The following is a 16868-nucleotide window of genomic DNA, read 5'->3' as shown; positions in this document are numbered from 1 at the left end:
TAGTTTATTTTATACTAGTTTATACTATGTTAAACCATACTTTACTATAGCTAACGCCAAGTTCCCAGCAATGGTGAGGTTCACTGAACCTGGTTAAACAGATTTAAGAATGTAATGCTATTTTACTATTGCAGTTGTTATCATTATTACTATTATCAAGGGGTGCATTAATTCATTTTGTAATTTTCTGATAAGTCCTTAGAACACTAAGAATTTCTTTCTGGTGTCTTTTAATCCCATGCAATCTTTTGATCTATTTTTTTGGATGCATTGAGTATAACTCAATAACAATTCCTGGGTTGCTCGTTTATACTCACACTCATCTATAGCTGGCTTCTTAACCTAACTTTCACACATCTATAAGATGAAGGAAGAAACTTGAATATTTGGCAAAATGTCAGATGAATACAAAGAAACCATGAAATTACATACAGTAAGCAATTGAACTGGGAATTGAGCCCAGCAGGTCCCTGAAATTCTGGGACAGCAGAAATTACCACTGTGCCATACAATATTTATAATATTAATAGTTTAAATTGGCTCAGCAAATTTAACAGTGTGAGTCCACTAGAGTCTGATCTGTAATGGACTGCCACTCCATCTTGGGTTCAATTCTGTTAACACTGCGATTTGTTTTGCTCCCCAAATTGGATAGGAGGCAGAGAAGATTTTCAAGTATAAAGACTTAGAGATTGAAGTCAGGCACATGTAGAACTAAAAGACAAGAGTGGCTGCAGTAGTTATAGGTGCACTGGAAATCATCAAAACCAGGTTCCAAGAGCAGCTGGACAAACTCCAGTTTAGAGTCTGTGTGAAAGAAATCCAGAAGACATTCCTCAGCATGGCCTGCATTCTTAGATGAATCCTCAGCTGAACAACCAGCTGAGTTCAAAGCCTGAGACGTCTGGTTGACCTCTGGCGAATGTACCGCATACCTTAGTACACTGAGAGGATGGTGGTGATAATAATAATAAAACAGTTGCTACAAAAAACAATGCATGGACAGTGATGCCGTATTCACAAAAGTATTAGTGAATTGTTTCAAACAGAAGTAGAGGGTTAATGTTTGACTTTACACCAGAAATACATTCTCGGAAGCCCCTTAAAATGTGGTTTCACTACATAAGAGACCTGATTACCTGAGTAAGAGATTCAGTCTGCATGTGTTTTAATTATTCAAAAATATTTATGTTTCATTTGTAGGTCATGTTGGACAAAATGATCTAAACAGATAAATGTGAAATACAAGTGATTTAAACCAGTACATCTCTTCTCTGATATTCCTCCTTCACCCTCATCAGAGAACCTTTTGCAGTGACAGAATTACTTAGAGTGGCCCCCCAGACTCCCAGTACTGTGAGACACATAGGAGATGATTCAGTCCCTACCACTGTGCTATTTTGAGAGTCACACTGAATCAATTAAACTGCTCTCTCTATAGAAAGGTTCAGAAGATGAATGGACGGAACTCTATTTACCTGAACAGAACCTGGGGATCATGCTGATGACAAAAGGTATAATACAAAATCACAAGGTCACAAATTCAATTCCCACCTTTGATTCACTGACCTGGCCATTTCACATAATGGGATCTAACAGTGGAATTTATTATGGTCATGATGAGAAGGGTTGCAAGCCAGAGAGTTAACATCAGAGCAAGCACGCCCAGATGATGGAATGGCGAGAATGGAAAGGCAACTTCTTAGACAGGAAACAAATTGTCAGTAATACCAAAAAATTGTCATCAAGGCCAGGAATGCAATACAAATGAATCATGGTCAAAAGTTATTTGCAGCAAAAGTCTGTGCACTCTCTTGTATTAATTGCCATGACAGTTAGTAATGTTGGTGTTATTTTTTAAAGAATCAAAAGCTTGGACAGGAAACAAAGGGCACTCTCCTCTGTCATATGGAAGGTAGGATGTCACAGGTCACAAATTAACAGAGTTGGACGAAATCTCTGTGCCCATGAAACCAATATACAAAATGGCAACAACAGTCAAAGGATTATTCAAAATGGCAAAAGTGGTAGAAAGCATTCATTTAAAATGGTTATGAACTGATGTTACCATCATAATTCAAGAAGTAAATAACGATAAGAAAAATAAATTGGAAAAGTGCCAAAAAGTGAAAAGACCATATATACTAAAATGCCAACAGAATTATAGAAACAAACTTGTACATTGGCTCCCCGTGACAGCGTAATAGAATAATTGGATTCAGAAAATTCAGGACTATTAGAAAATATATTTAAAATGACTAGAATACGTCAAAAATAAAGGAATGGACCAGCTGTACGTCATGTACATAGAATATGACACCACGGTTCTATATTATTATTATTGTACTCACACTGAGATAGATAGTAAAGATTTTTATGAAAATTACCAGGAGATACACATTCAGAGAGCAAGCTAAAGTCAGGACGGAAAATCAAGCCTATCTTTTGTTAACTTTAGAATGCTAGTAAAAAAAAATCAAAAGTCAGGAAGAAGAGCAAAAGTTCATCAACTGGGAAGGCACAAAACAAAGAATTTTTTAGAAAGCAAGATCACAAGGATCTACCTGTGAAATGTCTGGGAGAACTTGATGCTCCAATGATGTCTGAAGCGGCATGTGTCCTGGAGAATTCTAGGAAAATTGCTATGGCATTGACCAATGCAAAAGTTTATTTTGACTAGGGGTCTGCTCCAAGACAAAATAGGTGTGAGGCCTCCTAAACCAAGCCAGGAAGTAGGGCAGAATTACTATTTTGTCTGCATAGTAGCGGCTTACCTGACTTTAGCCAGGACCCTACAGCAATGTGTTGGTTTCAGCTGAATCAGGCAAGAAAATGGGGAACTAGCAAATATCCCAAAATTATAACAATAACTCTGCAATCGGAGGGATAACTGTAAATTCTCGGCTTCAATTAAAGGACAAATAATCAATCCTTTTTAAGTATTTATTTTGGAAAAAATAGAAAAAATACAAAGAAAATCTATAAAGAACAAAAAGATGCATAATGGAGTTGCATAAAAGGCAATCCTAAGTATTTGAGTCCCAAAACATCACTCAAAAATCAGAATCCTTTAAAAACAGCACATACTCTCAAGAGAACCAGAAAATCCAGCACATAAAACACAAACTCTTACAAACGAATGATTCCTGACTCCTGAGCCTTGTCAGCCAAGGAAGTATACATCAGAATGGCTCCATATCCTGTGGCTCTATCCAAAAAGTACTAAGAACACAAGTACATTTAAAGGTACAGTTTTCCATTACAAAATCACATATGAAATCAATAAAAATAACACACAGACATGGAGAATATTAACTCAAAATGAACCATAACAACAATAACACAAAATACACATCACTTTGAACAGACAAATCACAAGTCCCAAAATGGCAGCATCCATAGAAAAACAAAGATGGCATCACAGCAAAATAGTAAAAATACTAAATTGTCTTCAAATAGTCTGAAGTCAAAAACCCTTGAGTCAAAAAAAAAAACATAAATAGACATGTAGATTCATGAAAATCTATGCAGGATTTCCTAGAAAACTTTAATAAAACTTGCTGATTTTAACAATTATATATCACACCCTGAAAGAACTTTATAACATTAGAATGATAGAGTCAAGAACAGCCCAACAAAGCTTGCCAGTTCTATCCACTTAATTCTTTTAAAAGATCGTCAAGTTGAGTTTTAAAAGTCCCTAAAGTTCTCTACTTGGTCACTTACACCATGTATCTGTGGGTTTCTGTGTAAAGTAAAACTTCCTAATATCGATGTAAAATTCACCCTTAATAAGTTTCCAACTGAGTTCCCGTGTTCTTGTTTTAAAGTCACTATCTTGATCTACTAGACTGATTCCTTTCATAATTTTAAACACTTCAATTATGTCTTCTCTTAATCTCCTTTTCTTAATCTGTAAAGACTCAGCAATTTTTTTATTTTCTTATATCTCATACCTCGAAGTCTTGAAATCAGCCTAGTCTCTTTTCTCTGGACTTTTCCCAGTGCTGCTATGTCCTTTTTGTAGCCTGGAGACCAAAACTGTACACAGAAAGATAAATAATTTGTTTCTTTTTTCAATGAAATTTCCAGCATTGTCCCAATCACACAGACTTCCATCGAAGATTTTTTGAGCGTTTTAAACTCCTCTCCAAGAGATACATATTACCTTAATGTACTTTATTTATTACCCAGTTCACAAATTAGGGTTCTTCTTCTCTGTAATGTTCAGCTCCTCAGTTTACAAATCTGCTATGGGAACACTGATTGTAAACCATCTAGGCAGGTAAAGAAAATACAACACCATAAAATTCTCAAAACCACTCAATGATTGATTTCAAAATCATAGATGACCTAATGTTGGGAAGGAGGCCGATCTTACACAGAGCAATGACTTTGCCTGCTATATTTGGCCCCCAGACATTTATTTTGTGTCCATTGTTCTGTAGTCAAATGGCCATATCTCTACTCTTATGTTACTGGACTTTATGGTGCCATGATATACTTATTTTAATCATTTGAATTCATTCTATTTTACCACATGTTTTACTTGATTTGTGTGTTTATGCATTTTAATGTTGTGTATTTTAGCCATTTAAGCATTATAGTGTGGAAGCAATCTGTGCCTGCACTCAGTGAAGATTGCCATACAAGAATAAAGCAAATGTAATTGAATTGAATTCAACTCATCTCTTCAAGCTCAGTTCATTTAATCTAATTTATGAAAAAAGCTACTGGGATGGCAGTTTCTAATGTCTACCTTATGTAAACCTTACTGTGTCTGCTAGTCCACTCATAGCTCCCTTCAGTCATTAAAGATCAGTCTAAAGATCAACCTTTGTTACTTTGCTAGTGTGGTTTATTTTGCTCAAATGGAAGTAATCTTAATGATACTTCACTTCACAATGACTTACAAATAAATCATACCTTTTGAAATAAAACAATACATATACATCTAATTTCCGGTGGTTCTGAAATGGGTTTAGATGGGTTTAAATGTGTAAGCAAAAAGCAGACTTACACATTAGAGTGAACAAGCAGTCTTCCAAACATGGCCGGCTTTCTTGAGCACAGTGATTCTTTTTCAGATCATGGAGTCATTTTGCATCTTAGACATACTTCTTCTCCTCTTTCACTCCTAACTTTCCACCTACTGGTGGCAAAGTGAGACTTCTTCACAGAATATTTTACATACATGTTCATTATAAAGACCTGAGACTGTAAACATGAACAGCATAAACACATGTTTCCTAATAGTTTAAACAGCACACATACAGTAGTTGAAGATGCAAAGAGGATTCGGACATTGTCTTGACTATTCAAGCAGTGTTTCAATGTTCTGATGTGCTGTCAATACCATGTTACTTTGGAAGTGAACATTGCTCATTTTAGACTTACAGTTACGTTCAAACTGGCCCTCACATTTATAAAGCATGAGGTTACAATATGTGACCTCAGAAATGCTGCCATTGACAACCCAGAATCCTCACTACTCAAGAAAAGTACATTTTGGTTAGTCTAGTAATCAGTTTTGGGATGGTTGTTCGAATTTTCAGAGTTATCAGATATCCTCACTATTTTGTTAATTTTTCACTAGGTAATGTGCTAAACATGCAGTGTAATGGCACAATGTTCGATGATGCTGCTTCACAGCTGCCAGTGCCAGGATGGCATTCGCCACATGGACACTGTCACTTTGCATATTCTTTCCTGCATTAATGTGTGTATTTTTCTAAATTCACTAAAAATGTGTGAGAGTGCCATGTGGTAAACTCTTATCCCATCCATACTTCCCCTCATAATGAGAAAAGAATTTTGTGATATGAGTTACAGATCCTTGGGAACCTATTTGTGTACCTTTTTTGCTACAAATTGTTTGTTTGTGGTTTATTACAAATGTTTAATTTTTATCCTGGTGGTGACATTTTGTGTTCTTCTATTTTGTGTCTGTTCATTATGGTTACTTTTCCCATTGCTGGCCTCATGATGTAACGTGTCATCACTTCCTGCTTGTATAAGATGGTGGCATTCAGCTGATGTCCTCTGAGTATTGGATTCAGAACAAAAATTATTTTAATTATTTTCGTACTGTTAGAGTAAATGTTGCTTCACAAGACCAGATATAATTCTTGAATTAAAACACACATCTGGGAACAACTCATTCAAAAGTTTGTAGTGAATGACATAAATAGAGGCAAAATCTGTCACTGAAAAGGTTCCGCCCAGTCGTTTTCTTTCTAAAAACTGGCACCTAATTTCCTCCAGTCTGTTCACTTTAAATGGCTGGGGTGCATCCAAAAACATAAGGGGAGCAAATTGAATAAGAAATTGAAGAAAAGACTCGACACTGAAAGAAAATGAAAAGCTGCAATTACTGCTAAGAGTTAAAAAGCTCAGTCACACAAGTTAACTAAAAGTTAAAGATTAATGTGTACATCTTGCTGTCATTTTGACTGTTGCATCACTCCATAGCGTAACAACACCAACTACTCTTCCAAGAGTTACTGTGGTCCATACAAACAGTATGTACTATGAGATAAAAAGCTGTGACTATATGCTGATATGGCAGCGTTTCTCAACCTTCAAGTATTTGTGACCTGAGTTTTCATAACAGTTTTAATTGCACCCCCCTAACGTTTTTTGAAAGGAGCCCACTAATACCAATTTGTTCTTTTCTAATTAATGATATATCATAGATGCATATTTTATTATACCTACTTAACTTTTATCAACATTTATCTAACTCTATATTTATTTTTCTAGTATCAGAATGTAGTTTAAGTTAATTTTGTTTTTGTTTCAATAGATGTATTTTTCATATTTTCGATTCTTGTTTTCTTTTTTTCACATCTTTGCGCCCCACAGTTTAAGAACCACTGTGGTATGGCATGTTTGCAATTTACAGTTTGACAGTAATGCTAACTTAATTTAGTTATTCATGTAAACAGTGCATCCTCGTCCATGGTCTGTGGTGTTACTAGAGTGGCATTCGGTACATAAACTGTTTAGAGTGTACCGTGTAGTAAAATCTGGCCCTTCATTATCAATTGCAAAAAGACTTCACTTAACTGAGACTCGTTATACCTCCACTTTATTTGATGTGACTGAACACCATTTATATGAATCGACACTGTACAATTTTTTTTTATTCTAATATAGCTACCATTTCTCCATACCTTACCTGTAACTGTATCATTTGTCTGTATGACTGTACCGTCGTTATTGTGAAAGACATTGACGACATAAAGTCTGAGGCAGCGCAGTGTTCACGTTTACTACACGTTCAGTGATGTGCTTGAATGCTAACGTATAATTTGGTTTTGGGGAAAGATCTGTTCCATTGTAACAAGTTATTCTTGTTTTTAACACAGTTGTTGTCCACACACATTTATTTCTTACACAGAGGTCTTGTTGAGAGACTTTTCGGCCATAACCGTAAACTTGATATTGGTCGGATGATATTAAGCAAGGTACCTTCTCTCTTTGGTGTTTGTTTCACCGCTTCTACTTTGAGCTCCGCCTTCATAAGATTTTGGATTGGTTTAGAAATGTGATGCTCAGTGAACCGTCTAATTGTTCCCACCCACATTTAAGCAGAATTCACTCATGGTTGTCTTCAGATGTACAGTATATCTTATACATTTGGCTCTGTGAGACTAGTGAAAAAGAAAACCAAGACTGTTGAGATTTTCTGGGGTTTTTTTTTGGACTTATTGTTCAGCACTGATGCACTGTGCAAGAAAGGACAGAGCCGACTATACTTCCTCAGAAGGCTGGCGTCCTTCAACATCTGCAATAAGATGCTGCAGATATTCTATCAGACAGTTGTGGCGAGCGCACTCTTCTACGCGGTGGTGTGCTGGGGAGGCAGCATTAAGAGGAAAGACGTCTCACGCCTGGACAAACTGGTGAGGAAGGCAGGCTCTATTGTTGGCATGGAGCTGGACAGTTTAACATTTGTGGCAGAGCGAAGGGCGCTCAGCAGGCTCCTATCAATTATGGAGAATCCACTGCATCCACTAAATAGTATCATCTCCAGACAGAAGAGCAGCTTCAGCGACAGATTGCTGTCACTGTCCTGCTCCACTGACAGATTGAGGAGATCGTTCCTCCCCCAAACTATACGACTCTTCAATTCCACCCAGGGGGGTAAACGTTAACATTTAACATTATACAAAGTTATTGTCTGTCTATCTATCTATCTATCTATCTATCTATCTATCTATCTATCTATCTATCTATCTATCTATCTATCTATCTATCTATCTATCTATCTATCTATCTATCACTGATTCTGATATTGTGTTGTAGATTGTGGTTTATGTTTTTAAATTTAATGAATGTTACAGTTTTCTTCTTTTGGCTGTTTCACCCTAGCCTGTTTTTAGACCCCCTGGTATTGCCTCATCCTTTTGTACTTTATCTCCTGATTGCTTCTATCCAGTGCTATAGAGAGGGAAAAATGTCTAGGGGGAGTCTGAAGATTTTGAGGGGCTGGCGATATTTAATTTGAAAAAGAGGCACCCTAGTGAAACTTTACTTTTACTTTTAGTCCCAAAAATTTGTGAAGTACAGTTCTTATAAAAAAGTATTCAGCCCCTTAGAGGTTTTCACATTCTGAAATTGAATCACAATGGATTTAATTTGACTTTTTTGAATTGATCAATAGAAAAAGAATATTTTTCTAAAGATATCTGAAAATAGATCCTTGTAAAGTGGTCTAAAACAATTCCAAATATACAACCATTATTGATTGCATAAATAATGTCAGTATTCAGTAAATACCCCTTTGGCAGCCATGACAGCCTTAAGCCTGTGTGCACAGGCCTCTTTCTCTCTTCTCCTTCAGTTTTGCACATCTGGACTCTACCATTTGCTGCATTCTTCTTTGTAAAACTGCTCAGCTCTGACAAATGTCATTGGGGTCTTGACTGAACAGCCGTTTTCAGTTTCAGAGAAAAGTTTTCAGTAGGGTCTGGACACTGACTCTGTCTCTCCAGGACATTCATGTTGTTGTTTTTAAGCCATTCCTTTGATTTGGATCATTGTACTGCTGGGAAAGAAATTTTCTCCCAAGGCATAGATTTCTTGCAATTTCTTACAGGATTTTCTCGTTTTTTCAGTGCATTCATTTCACTCTCACAAACCTTGCAGAGCCTGCTGCAGAGAAGCATGCCCATACCCTGATGCTATCACCACCATGCTTCACATATGGGATGACATGTTTTTTATAATGTGCAATGTAACATGATATTCATTTTGATGGCTCAATTTTGGTCTCATCAGACCACAGAACCTTCTTTCATCTCACTTCAGCATCTGCCATGTGCCTTCTGCTGGGATGTCCTGTGAGCTTTTTCTCTTTGCTGCCCTTTCATAAAGCTGCAACTGGTGAGGCACCCGGAAGACAGTTGTTATCTGCACAGTCTCTCCAATCTCAATCTCTGTTGGCTGTAACTCCTTCAGAGTTCTCATAGTTCTCTCTTGCTTTTCTTCTTCTTGCACAATCACAGTTTTTGTGGATGGCCTGCTCAACCCAAACAGTTTCTATATCTTCATGATTGATTTAACTGGACGTTCAGTGACTTGGATTTTCATGGATTTGCTTGTTGTGTTCTTTTGTCTTCAATTTGTAGGTTAGGCCACCATAACTAACTCTGCACAAGATAGCCCTTCCACATACAGGGGTATTTAGACAACAATGAACTGGAATTCCAGACAGGTGGTCTCCATTGAACTCATTCTGAGACTTCTAAAGCCAATGGGTTGTACCCGTGATAATTTAGGGGCGTCATATTTTCCTATGTGATCAATTATTTTCAGTTTGATATTTTTAGGTCTTTTATTCTGATTTCACTTTGACATTAAAGAGTCTCTTTCTGTTACCAAAAAGCCAAATGAAATCGACTGTGACTCAATGTTGTATAACAAGTAACTGTGAAAACATCCAATTTGTGAATACTTTATATAGGCACTATAGCAACGAGTCTTATTATTTGTTTAATTGATATTTTATTATTTTGATTTGTATTATTTTGACTTTCTGAATAGTTTGTCTATCTAGATTCTTGCAATCCTTGTATTTATAAATGTTAATGCAAGATAAACATACTTTATGTGACATTTGCACAACTATTGTAGTTAAGAAGCTCAATTCACTTACTAAACAGAAAATGCAGAGTGTCAATGAAAATAAAATCACCACTAATGTGCTTTATACTATATACTCCCTTTCCCCTGGCCGTGGTGCAGGGTCTGCTCCTACCCTTGACTAGAATCTGCTTGTACTGTTATGGATAATAATTTCTGAGCTTCCATTAATTCATTTCTCAGTTTGTTTTGTGTGCCAAATAGAAACATAAAAGCCCCAACTGCTCACAGCAAAACCAAGTTAGATATATCAGACATCTGAAATCCTTTAAACTACAAGTGAAAACTCACATAAAAACTGGCAGTGCTGGATGAGGAGTCTGGACAATGACAGACAGAAATGCTACCTGCTGCCTCTGTGTGATGGCCTCCCTCCCTTTTTCATGCAATTCCAAAGGACTTGACTGGGCCTTTTGGAGTGAACTGTGGAAAGAAAACCAGGTACCTGAAGAAAAACCAAAGAAAACAGAAACAACTCTGACAGTGTGAAAAATGATTAAGTCTCAGTCTAAAAGGTGGCTTTGTGTTCAGGTTGAAGTCAATAAACCTGTGAAATGTCTGAAGAGGTAAATGTATTCATTCATTAATTCATTCATTTATTCAGTTTTCCAAATGTGCTTATTCTGATTTTGGGTTTACCAAGGAATTCATTCTTTTTCAGAAGCACCAGGTGCAAAACAGAAACAAATCCTGGATGTAGAACATATTGACTCGCACACTCCCATGCTTACTCAGATACGGTCAATTTACAGATGTTAGTCACACTAACAGGCTTATTTTTTGTATTGAGGGAAGAATGTGGAGGAAACCAATGAAGTCATATATAAACATAATGATAACCTTTATAGTTTGTACATTAGGACACAGTTTGGAACATGTGAGAGCCACATGCGGATTGAAAAAATGCCCCATCCAGGACTGACTCCTATCTTCTGCCAAGACTGGCTGCAATCTTCTGTGAACATGAATTGAATTAAGCAGGTTTGAGAATATAAACCTCTTGTCATTTCATCTTCTACACATCTTTGCCTCAGTAAATGTTCCAATGTGATAAATATTATATTCAAATTATGGGGTCCATTGCTGTGGCCACACAATTCTAACCTGGTCCAATATGAGCATGTGTTGGAGTTTGTGCTACTATGCACTCTAATGGACTTAAAAAAGCTACCATAGTGTGAAAAGTGGGTTCAGAAGATGAATGGGTATTTTGAATTTTGACACTTGGGCGCCTATTTATTGTTTTGCATTCAAATCTTTTGTCTTTTGAAATAAACATTGTAAAGCGGACTAATCTGAATCGGACGGGTCCTGATGAGAAATGCAAATATTTTAATCACTTCTCTGTTAAACAGATTTGTATTAAGCATCAATTCCATCATAGAGGACAATGATTTTGTTGTTACAGGATTTCTTTAGTATTTAAGATAGATAGATAGATAGATAGATAGATAGATAGATAGATAGATAGATAGATAGATAGATAGATAGATAGATAGATAGAACATTTTTTTTCCACAGGGTGAAATCTAGCTTCTTACAAAAGCTCAGTGTCTCTTTTTCTTTTGTTTTTCATGTTATTTCCATTTTCATAATTGTTAATAATGATAATTATATTTAATAATGGCAAGTAAGCTCTTGGAGAAAATGGAAGATGCATGAGGTATGAAAATGCATTTCATAAATGGTATGGACAGCACTTACAGAAAATGAATACAGTGCTTTGGATTCAAAATGATGCAACGGCATAATGTTATGTGCACCCACTGGTGGCTACTCCTCTTAATCCAGTCCTTGCTCTATTAGTTAATATTTCTGACAAGAAATGGCTTCATGTGCATGCATGGCTCTAATAGCATATACAGTCGCCTCTGCTACCAACACATGCTTCTACCCCTGTCTCATTGCCAACAGAGATTACCCATTGGTAGAAGTTGGTGGGCAGCCTGGAATTTGTCTTATCATCCTTCAGTTATCTACTCATTTAACTTTGCACATGCCCTCTGGTGGTTACCAACGGAAGTACAGTTGTACCACAGCACAAAGTGTGAACTTTATATTATTATTATTATTCATCCATTCTTCTATTTTTCTAACCCACCTTTCAAGGGCAGGGTCACAAGGGAGCATTAGCCTATTCCCACAATCACAGGGCATAAGCAGTAACAACATCATGGCAGGTTGCCAGGCCATCACAGGGCAAGCACACACATTTAGCAACACCATTCACCTAACCTGCATATTTTTGGACTGTGGGAGGAAACCAGAGCACACAGGGAAAACCCAATGTGCACATGGGGAGAACATGCAAACTCCACACAAGATACACCTGGGATGTAAACCCCGTTCTCCTTACTGTGATCATTTTAATATCTAATGAGCATTACATGTTGTATCGCATATCACATCACTTATAAAACTAACATCTGTTAGTATGCACTCATCAAAGTGTCAGAATATGGACACACCACCAATCAATAATAGGATGACTCCACAACAGAATACAGAAAACATTGAATCAATGAAACAAAATAAATAATAATAACTCCTTAATAAATAGGAAATAATAAGTATCAGAATAGCACAGCCCAATGGTTCCTGTTATTCCTTATTTATATGTTTATCTATCTAAAAATTTGCTTAGGAACACTTGGAGCAGTCCCTGAAGCATCTGTTGCTGCAATGTTCAAGACTGTAACAAAAGCTTTATTTGGACTTGTAAAGTATGAGGAAATAATTCACAATAGGGGCTACCTGTGGTGTATCCATTAGCCACTTATTACTATGTGACAAGGCCTTAAAAAAGGCTTTGCTGGTGTTAAAACGTAATAAGTAACTATGAGGTACACTGTAGATGACACATAAAATGATATGAGAGAGCACAATAAGATAGATATGAGAAACATAATACAACAAATAGCGTACACATGATGTATTTAATTAAATATTGTAGCTTGTTGAGAGTGAGTGCTCAAGCCTATCTATCTATCTATCTATCTATTATATAACAATAATAAAATAATAGTTAATAATTATTTACATTGATATAGCACTTTTCTTAATAGTCAAATCACTTTACGTAGTGAGTGAGGATCCACTTCAACCACCACTAATGTGCAGCATCCTCCTGGAGGATGCGACGGCAACCATTTTACACTATTACACTCACCACTCATTAGTTGTTAGGTGGTGAAGGAGTGAGAGAAATATTTAGAGGCAGGGGATGATTACAGGGCTGTAATGACTAGACTATGGAGGGCAATTTAGCCAGGACATCAGGATATACGCTATACTTTGCAAAAGATGCCCAGGGATCGTTTATGACTGCAGAAACCCAGAAAATCAGGTTTAAATCTCATCTGAAGCATGGTGTCATTATTATAGCACAGTGTCCCCATCATTGCAGTGAGGCATTGGGGTCCACTTTCAGACCACAGGGCAAGCGCCCCCCGTTGGCTTTGCAGCACCAGCCCAAACTTTTCCTGGTTGATCTCTCATCCAAGTACTTGCTAGGCCTGAACATGGTTAGCTGCAAGTGGATGAAGGGTTAGAGGCATGGTGCCTTTCATGTCTATCTATCTATCTATCTATCTATCTATCTATCTATCTATCTATCTATCGATTTTATAAAACTTTAAACAGACTTGGGTCGTTCTGACAAAAAGAACAGGATATCGAACACTCCATAATTAGCAGATTTATTGTTACTCATCTTGATTGACCAATTTAATGATTTTTAAAGTACATTTCCTTACTTTTACTAATATGTGAATAAATGAAAAATGTTTGACTCCAACTACTAACCTTTATAGACCAAATCTGTGCCACTTCTAAAACAAGGGGAATTTTGTCTCTACATATTGTTATCATTATTATCAAATTCTACCCCTTCTCGGTACAGTGACATATATAATCAAATGGGACGTTTTTCTATTAAATTCATTATAATGATATGGAATATTGGCATATTACTGGACTGTCTGAATTGATTATGTACTTCTATATGCACAATCTGCCCTTGTAGATTTATGTTCCATATACCGTTGCAATCACAAATGAGTATGTAAAGCGTGATTTTTAAAAGTTGGACAACCACAAATCAATGGGTGGAATACACACACTCTTGAAATTAAAGGAGTCAAAGTATTCTACAGAGCAATGGCATAGGGGAATAATTTTCGTTTCCCTAAACAACCTTCCACATGAATGTTCCAGAAAGAACCTGTATTTATTTAGACCATTAACAGGTTCAATAACAACTATGAATAGATATTAACAGACCTATGAAATACTAGTGGGTTCAGATTTTAAAATGACTATCCCTGCATATCATGCAGGCTAAGGTTTTTTTGACCTGTTAGCATCATGCTAGGTCGCCCAGTATACTGTACATTAAAGATGTCTGTTTTTTTTTGCACATATATTAGAAACCTTTTCAAAGCCCAAATAACCAGTTTCATATGCAAAGAAGCCTTCCCAGAATGGAACAGTTCTTTGTCAAGCAATGATTCTATGAGGAAGCACACAACTCTGAAAAGTGCCACTAAAGAACTGGTATTTATAGAGTGTACTGCTCTATAATATTATCTCATATTAGAAACTATCCATCCATCCATCCATTACTAACCTGCCCAAGCAGGTATGATCGCGCGAGGTTGGAGACTGTGCCGGCAAGCGTAGAGTGCAAGGCAGGAACAATTCCTGGACATGGCGCCAGTCCATCGCAGGATTAAGACACACCCACACACACTGGGGCCAGTTTAACAACACACAAATTCACCTAACCTGCATGTCTTTAGCGTTGTGAAAACTGTTTTAACTTTAAAAAAAAAAAACGCAAACTACTGCTAATTTTTCCTAAACGTGCTCATCTAATCTTAATTTACAATAATAACACACTTCACAGAAAACTATAAAATCTTTACAATCTCCCTCCAGTTATACGATTTTGACGCAGCTAAAGAATAGTGTAATACGTGACATGCAGCCTTTACGCACTAAACTTTGATTAAATCAAGCCTTCCTTACACTCCTGCCTTAGATATTCTGTACTGTCCGCATTTTTAACGTGCTACTAATCTCATTACTTTTTATTGCATTGCATAATGTGGTATCGTAAATTTCTCACGATAAAACCGTTGTATAAAATAAGAAGGCTTCATTGCTTGAGTAGCAAGCATGCACTTGTCTCACTGTTGACCAAATTGACTTTGCCTTATGTGTCGCTAATCGAGAACATTAAAACCATCCATTTATAGCAGAGCTTTATGCATACTTTGTTTAGAGAGCAAGATTAGAACTCCGAGCTTGAGTGAACGTATTGCAACTTACTATATGATTTTCTCTGGTTAGCTAATACTCTTAAATTACCGCATGCAATAATTTAAAAGTTACTTAATTATTTTTTTTCTGTGAGGGCGGGGGATGTTCGGATATGTTTAGTCAGTAAGGTCTTATACAGTATGTGGGTGACGTTGAGAATCCGTGCTTTCTGCAGGGAGATTCAATTACTTAATAGCAAAACATTAAATAAGATTTGATTAAATTAATCACCATCTCATTTTACCTAAAAAAAATAAACTGTAACTCGTCGCTTTCTTCTTCCTTTCACCCTCTACACTCCTCTCTCACTCTCCATCCACACATCGGTTTCATACTTTTCCCCTCTTTATCTTTTATCTTCCCGAAGCTTCTTTCTCTGTTGTTCAGCCTTTTTATCGCGCTCTTGTCACGGCATTTTCGAATCAAAGTCAAAAATGCCCAAGGGTATTTCTTCAGGGTAATTTGTAAACTAAACGTCCGCCTCAAAGTAAATATATGTTTAAGCCAAACTTTTTGTCCACAGCTAAATCCTCCGGATAGCCATACTTTCCTTTGGAAGAACCAGAATAGTTGAAAGTGAGCACACATTTTGTGTCATAATTGACAGGCTGAAATGATTTAATGACTATGGTTAAAAATTCGTTATAGATGGCCTCCCTCCCCACCACTTTTTTCTTCCAGCAGTCCTAGCAGGAGAGCAGACCTGAAAGTGACGATTATAAGTTATCCCTGAGCTGAAACGGTGCAGCTGATACCTTCAAAGTCAAGGTGTAAAACTAACAGATGGCATCTGGCAGGACTTGAGACTTACTTTTCGGGTGGTACTTTAGGGTTCGCCTATATCTAATGTCAAGAAAGTAGTGTAATTATGGAGAAAACGGGGGCTGGGGTCGACAAACACGCACGCTTTGCTATTGGACTAAACAAGTTATGAATAAAACATCAATCTCTGAAGAACATGAATGGGGCCAATGTATTATGGAAAGCAGTTGTTGGGACTTTATTCCCTGTATTATACCGAAATAAGTTGCCTGTTTCTTATCCGTCTACTCTGTTCATCTGAGGTTCAATACGTCAGCAATCGAAATAAATAAATAAATAGATTGATAAATAAATAAATACAGTCTGCTCTATATACATGTTCGGAGTGACAATTAAATATGGGTTAAATTCTGTAAAGAATTTCCTGTATGCAGTACTAAAACCCGAACATTAGAGTCGCATCTCTTCTGACTGTGTTCCTGCAAGTCCGTAATTTTAGGAACTCAATTCAGGGAATTCTTAATAGTAATGAGAAAATGGAGAACATGGTCCAGCGATACGTATAGAAAGATGATAACTTTATCGACCATAGCCTTAACCTGAACTATTTTTGAAATGTTTATTGGATTTTTTTT

This window comes from Erpetoichthys calabaricus, chromosome 14 (assembly GCF_900747795.2).
Source record: "Erpetoichthys calabaricus chromosome 14, fErpCal1.3, whole genome shotgun sequence".
NCBI classification, from domain to species: domain Eukaryota; kingdom Metazoa; phylum Chordata; class Cladistia; order Polypteriformes; family Polypteridae; genus Erpetoichthys; species Erpetoichthys calabaricus.
Note: the sequence above shows the minus strand (reverse complement) of the source record.